Genomic DNA, 7,574 nt, shown 5'->3' on the forward strand with positions numbered 1-7,574 from the left:
TTTAATTCTGGCCTTCTGTGTGAAAAAGTGGCTCCATGGGGTCTTGATGGGCACTCTGTTCACCTCCCAGTCCGGAGAGCTGTTCTCTAGGTTAACTGGTATCTCTGAAGTGTCCCACACATACTGTATGTGAGAGTGTGTACCCACATGCAAACGCTTGAGTTGTAAGTGCTAAATATCGCGTGAAAAGAATTCAAGATAGAAGTATCTATCTTTCAGATCTTTCTGCTACACTGATTACTGATTATCTGTGCTGTTTTTAACCGTGACCTTCTTTTTAGACTGATTACTGATACCGATTGTGAAGCAATATGTTTGTATGGTGTGTTGATTTATGTCATAATATCCCAACTCCACGAGGAGGGGTGAGCCCTGGGATGACTTCACTGGATCACTTCAGACTATTTTGGTATAAGAGCTCACTACGTCAGTGACAGGGTACTTCCGTAAGGGTGATGACTGTATTCGATATTAAAAGGGAAACTGGGCTTTGGTCATTATGAGTCCATGCCAAAGATGAGCAACATTGGCACTGTATCTTACTAGCAGGGATCTGGGTTTTGCAATAGTAAAAAAATCAAAGGCTAAGATAGGGGAAGACACATTGAAAACAACCCAGAGGTACAGATACCAAATGTTTCGGTATGTTCATGTGGGTTTCCTCTCGCAGTCCAAAGACATACTGGTAGTCTTCTGGCAAAAAACCATCCCTGGTATGAGTGTGTGTGTGTCTGTGTGCCCTGTGACAGACTGGTATGCTGTCCAGGGTGTATCCCTCCTTGCTCCTGTTGCTTGTTGGGTTAGGCTCAGTCGACCGTGTCCTGGATAAAGAGGTCAGAAAATGGATGGATGGATATTTTCATTGAATATATCATTCTTGGAGCTACATTCTCATTTGGGTGTTTCAATATTTCTGGAATTTTCTTGGAGTCAAAATCCCAGCTTTAGAAGTATGTTTGGAGCCTAATTTCAAAGAATTTCTCACTAACTGACTTGATCATTTTAGGATTCGGGAGCTGTATGATAAAACACCCTTTTATCGGTATTAGTCATGTATAAAGGTTGTTGTGAGAATTGGTTTGCTGACTTTTACAATTTAAAGTAAGTCCATTGAAATTAAACCACAACCTACATTTTAGATTAATTTTTTTAAGTGGTGAGCTTAATTAAAACCACATTAGCCATTATTTCATGAATTTAAATTAGCCAGATTTATTGTGGAATTATTTTTGGTACTCAACCTTTCTGTACATTATTTTTTTGTTCCAGATTATTTTTTGCTCTTTTGGATTGAACAGTGATACTGTGACTGTAAAGGTAATCTCTGTTTATTTTATTTCATTTAAAATTACTCCATTTCTGCCTATACTCCTTTTCAGTCACTGCATTGTTTAAAAGAAGTATTTGCTCTAAAGGGGGATTATAATTAGGGAACTGAAAAGTATTGGCCAAACCAGTCGTAATTATTGACTGAATAAAATGTGCTATATTCAATAAAATAAGGTATTATTTAGTTAATTAAATTAATTAAAAGAAGGTATTCTCTGGGCTATTTTGAGAGACAGGTGGATAAACTACCAGCAACCAAGGGGGAAGATGAGAAGAATTTCCTCTTGCTGGTGTTACATTCCTTAAATTCTAATACTAAAATACATCATGTACTGGAAGACTTTTATTATTATGCATATTGCTTAAAACATTATGATACTTCCCATTTTAAGATATTTTGCCCATGTGTATTATTTTAACGATTATGCAAATACTTTATTTTCAGCTAAGAAACAGCCGTGGCTCAATGATTCCCCTAAACAGCAGCTTACCAGCAAACAGAAAACACACGTAAGTGCAGCACTCACACCCGGTCGTAAGGGAAGTTGTCGTTTTCCTTATTATTTTATTTTAAATAGATCTCTGGTTAACAATAACTGCGAAATATTTTCTGTGTAAAAGATGTGATTTGTGCATCATCCACTTTGAGTACTGGTACCAGTCTTGGTATTAATTTCTGTGTTGCATTCTTCCTGAATGTGCATTGTACTGTAGGTATAGTATTTCACTTTCCTTATGCTCACTTTTGTACTCTGTGTTTATAGCACCCTCCCAGCACTCACTCCCCCGAAAAAGTCCAGTGTATCAGATCGAAATCAAGCTATGACCAAAACGTTGCATAGCATGATGTTAAGCACTTGATGCTCCCAAATTAAATTCAGAAAACAGGGCACACTGACATAGTTTTGGTAAAAAAAACTCTTGGTACAGTATTTACTGTACCGTTAGGTCTGGCCCCACACTTTCTAGAGCAGCTTTGAAAATATAATAAAATAATTGAGATAATCAGCCCTTCCTTGAAGCCTGTAGGTGACATAGTTAGCTCAGTTTGTTTTCATGTTTTTGATGCAGTGCAACTACTGTATACTGTAAGTTAGTGTCAGAAAAAATAAAACACACATACATTTCCTGTTTTTTTCCATAAATAAAGGAAAACATGCAAAGGCTTTGGCATTGGGTGACTGTCATTATTGGATATCCCAAAGAAAGCAATTTTATTATGAAAAATGTACTGATATTTCAGAATAGATGGCATTCAAAATTATTCACACTCCAGCAACCATTTGTCAGCATATTTGAACTTGTGTTTTGGTTTGCTATCCTTCAGGAAAGTTCATTTATGGCTAAGCATTAGAGTCTTAGCAAAAGGAGTCAGGTTCTTGTTACTCTTAAAGATTATGAAATCATCATTAGGTGGAGCTTTTTAATGATGTTCCATTGTTCCTTTGTTGCCCTAGGGTGTGATGTATCCTCCCAGACCACTTTTCTGATGGTTTTACAACCATCACAGTAACCCTTTACCTTAATAATTTTCCGACTTTCCCCTGGATGATGTGGTGCTGCCTGTTGTGATATGCTTTCAGCTTTCTTTAACACCAAGGGACAAATGAGAGTAACTTTCAGTAGTTTCCACAACCTTTGGAGGCTTTGTGAAAGTTTTAGGAGACAGTCAAGGCTCAAAGATTCCCCTAAACAGCCCCTAAACAACAGCAGATGATATGTTAACAAAGGACACGAATCCATTTTAATTGTATTTAATGTATCACAATTTCTCCTCTTCATACACTTTTGTCACCTACAGTATTAATTAATTTGGACAATCCTGATTTATACAAACCATTTATTTTGTTAAATCAACTCATAGTTTGAGCTCCTCAAGGTCATGCATACATTTAGAGGTCATTATCACCGGAGCCACACATGCTGCACTGAAGCAGTGTGTGATATTGTTTAAGACTCCTGGGAATGCGCCACTCGTGATTGTTCTGGAGAGCTGTACAAGAAATGGTTTGGGTTGGCAGGGTTGTGGTTTCTTAGACTTGCTCACCATTGTCTTTCTCTTTCACTTCATATGATTCACATTCGAAACGTGTTCTCATGTTTTTGTGGAATTCCTCTGACTTATTTACGTCTGGCAACATCATGTAAATCAGTAAAAGAAGTAAATAAATAAATGTAGTCAGGTTAAATTAGTTCCTCTTCTATTATTATTATGTTACTATTATGTCTGCATGTTAAGTACTGAGCCATATAAATAATTGCCTGACAGTTTATCCTGTATGTTCCTGTTTCATGTTATTCCTTTTTATTGTATTCTTGTTCTCTTTTTCTTCTCTATCACTTTGTACAGCATCCTTGGGTGTAGAAAGGGTATAGAAAATTATTATTTTACACACAGTAACTGGGAGCAGAAAACAACAAACACAAAACAACAAGAATAACGGCTAAACCTCTATGTAAATGATAATAACATTTTCATGCTAACAATTCTAACAGTAATCAGCAGAAACCTGTCACAGTCCATCTTCAATAAACATTCAGTAATGTCTTAGAAAAAGCTATGCCTAAAACTGACCGATTTGTGACTTGAAATCACTGCTGTGATGATCATTGCTTAGTCTTGCCTGTGTATATAAAACGGTTAGATTAATAGTAATTCTATACTGCATATACAGATATGATAACAGGAATAAATATTTACTTTAATCAAATTTAATCTTTAGTATTTACCTTTATAGGCCTTATGTGTTGGAAGTGGTGAAGATTTTTCAACATGGTAAGTAACAGGTCAATAGTAAAGTGGATTAAGAACTGGTGAAATATACAGAATTCTCTTTGCCTTTATCTTAACAGTTGATTTTACATAAAGAAGGAAAAAATAGTAATGTTACACAACAAACACTTATCAATTGAGGTATACTGATATCATCTGTGGTTATTGTCTTCTGCAGAATTATATCACTTGTGCTTTGGAAGCTTATCTGAATCAATCTTCATTGCTCAATTGGAAAATTTCACCTGGATCAAAGGTGCAGCTTTGTTTTCACAGTTTAATAACTTTTCTAAGTAGCATTTTTTTAAAAACTGGGCAGTATTCAAAATTTGGCCCCATCTTCACACAATAATTGATACAGTTCCAAGGTGCACATCTAAGCACGACTGTACAGTATATAGACTGGAAAAGAGGAATGGTTATATTTCTCACGAAAGCCTGTCTAAAATTGTACTGTATCTGAATTTTGTGTAGTGAATTTTGCACTTGAATAAAAAATATGACAAAATACTGTATGTCCCATTAGTGTCTTGTGACAGTAACAAGGTTGGCTTCAGATGGTGGAGATTAGCACGCAGTTATGTAAACAAGCAGTACATGCTAACATGAATTCTCAGCGTTTGCTTGCATACTGGTAATCTTGAGCAGTGTTGCGTGTCATGGATTGTGTGTTGTTTTTACATCATATTGTATTTTCCAAGTTGTTCCAAAGCCACGTACAGTTGCCATGACTGTGATCAATAAGAGTGTGAAGACAAGACTGCAGAGCATCATAAGAAGGGCAAGTAAAGCTAAATTTTCCTTTAGTTTTTATTATTGTTCTCTTTGTTTCTGCTTGTTTGAATCAGAGATTTATAGAGGAGGACGTTCTCTCACTGCTATTAGTCTGGTGTCTGATGAGTACTATACCAGCGAGTCTGCCTATATCTTTTTAGTGATGATTAAATCATGCAGAAACATTGTATGTCGTGTTGTATGTACAGCATGTGGTGGTCCAACATCCTGTTTAGTGACTTTATTTTGATGTTTCCATTCTTTTGTCCACGACTTGTGCATCTTAACTGAACTCTTCTTTTTTTGTGCTTTATTCCTTGTGTGAACTCCAGTCATAAGTAAGGAAGATTTTTACAACGTAGAACATAACATTTAAAGTTGTGGTTTAGATAAACCCTAATTAAGGTGGAGCAGAGGCGTAAATTGAATTAGTTTCCTTTATGGGCTGAAGTCTCCTGGCTGAGAGAAAGTGATCCTGGTTGCTGGAACTTGCCTCCATTTGTGAGGATGGAGAGATGTGGGCAAGACTAGGGTCTTACAGTACCTCCTGGACTTTCCTTGAAAACTCCATTTTCATCTGATGTGACTCTTTTAGATGGAAAGGCTGGAAGAGCTTGTTCCAGAGATGAAGCTAAGATATCACAGAAGGCTGAATCAGGTAAAATTAAGTGTCTTTACTGTCTTTAACCTGCTCTGTGTAGTTATCTGTCGAATAACAGCAAGGGTCTGAGCCTACCTTTCCAGTGTGACTTAAAAAGGTTGTGGATGTTTGTGTATGCCTGAACTTTTCCCTCATCTAATTTCAAAATATTTCCTCCATCCTTACCAAACAATGATATTCAGTAATTCTAATATCAAATTGCTGCTTTGGCATTGAAATTCTGAAGTGTATTGAATGTCCGGTAATCTTTTTGAATGGCAAATAATTCAATAGAATTAAGAGATTTGAGACTCACTATGTGAATATTTATTTTAGAAGCTGCTCCTTTGTGAAAATTTCCCAGAATTCTCTTCATGTTTATATTAATAGTTCATTTTACATAAAGAAGGAAGCACATAGTTACGTAAACTGATTTTCTATGTAATAAAACACAAGCAAGATATTTTAAAACCAAAGGAGATTCTAGCAAAAATACTTTAAAATCACAGTAGAAGTACTAAAAGGGCTATGATACATTTACTATTATTTTTTTAAGTGTTTCACATAAGGGGCAGTACTGTGTTGTAGTGGTTAGTTGCACCTGGGCCCTGGGTTCAATTCTGGATGTGGGGTGCTATCTGCATGGAGTTTGCATATTCTCCTTAGATTTGTGTAGTTTTTTTTCCCGCAGTCTAAAGGCATACTGGTAGGTTGATTGGCTTCTGAGACAGTTGGCCCTGGTGTGAGTGTGTGCATGTTTATATCTGTTCCTGCGTCTGCCCTGTGATGGACTGGCGTACCGTCCAGGGTGTACCCTGCCTTGCACCTGTTGCTTGCTGGGATAGGCTCTGGCTCTAGGATTATGATGTTGGACATAAATCCTAAATATTTCCTACTTGGTATATACAACTACCGTGTTTAGTCAATTTCACAACATGCTCATTCATGGTCAGATTGTTGTTGTAAAATATAACTACACTTGTATTTAAAACCTCTTAAAGCCAAATGTTGTGTTAAAACATTTTTTGGATAGGAAATGGAGTTCCTGAGTGACAAACTGGTCTTCTTGAATAAAAGAATGCAGGTGAGCAAGATTACATGTTATCTGTGTTTTTTAAATGCTTAATTTGTCTTTTTTTAAATTTTGAGGATGTTTCCTGAGATGACTGATTATGCATGTGTGTATTTATTTACTGTATGGTGTCTTGTTTCAGAAATTCTGAGCTTATTGAACCCTACAGTCAGATACTGTAGTTTATACTGGTGAATAGTGAAGACGATGAACGTTGTAGATGACGAATGAAGCAGATGAATATGATACAACATGTGTTTACGTGGATATTTGTGGTCTTTATTCAAGGCAACATACAGGAATACAAAGCAACTAACAAAAGATACAGATTACAGCATTCAAAATTAAATAGTTCAGATTCACACAAATGAATATGACTGTAATTTTTTAAAATGAAAATAATAAAATAGCAAGGTGGTGCAGTGGTTAGCATTGGTTCCTCACAGCACTGGGGCCCTGAGTTTGATTCCTGGAGTGATGTCTGTGTGGAGTCCGTATGTTCTTCAAGCGTTTGTGTGGGTTTCCTCCAGGTGCTCCGGTTTCCTCCCACAGTCCAAAAACATACTGGTAGGTTAATGGGCTTCCAGGATATTTGGCCCTGGTGTGAGTGTGTGTGTTTGTGCCTGTGTGTGCCCTGCAATGGATTAGTGTCCTGTCCAGGATGTACTCTGTCTTACACCTGTTTCTTACCGAGATGGGCTCCAGCTCCCCCTTAACCCTGAATCGGAACAAAATGGATGGATAGATAAAATAGCACATGCTTTAATGCAACCAAAGTATAGAATCAATAACATCATGTCTAAAGCAATCTAAATAATACTCATGCATTGTGAAGGCTGTAGTGAGTATTTTTGTGTAAATTAATTTGCGATGGAAATGAAGGAATGTCAAGAAATTAATGTGTTTGTCCCTTTTGTTTTCATCTTTCAGATGGCTGACTCTCAGTGTTGGAGAGGAATGTTTAAACGGCCACCACTGTGGTAGCA

At 36.8% G+C, this 7,574-nt stretch overlaps 1 long non-coding RNA gene across 1 annotated transcript; it reads left to right on the forward strand.

The window, feature by feature from the left end:
- The first annotated feature begins 1,266 nt into the window (after positions 1–1,266).
- Positions 1,267–4,887, forward strand: LOC148820249 (uncharacterized). Its single transcript, XR_016094205.1, has 4 exons — positions 1,267–1,317; positions 1,775–1,839; positions 4,068–4,105; positions 4,804–4,887. It is a non-coding gene; the product is annotated as an uncharacterized LOC148820249 (long non-coding RNA).
- Positions 4,888–7,574: the final 2,687 nt, after the last annotated feature.

The sequence above is a fragment of the Atractosteus spatula genome, chromosome 15, assembly GCF_055471065.1.
Source record: "Atractosteus spatula isolate fAtrSpa1 chromosome 15, fAtrSpa1.hap1, whole genome shotgun sequence".
In the NCBI taxonomy this organism is placed as follows: Eukaryota; Metazoa; Chordata; class Actinopteri; order Semionotiformes; family Lepisosteidae; genus Atractosteus; species Atractosteus spatula.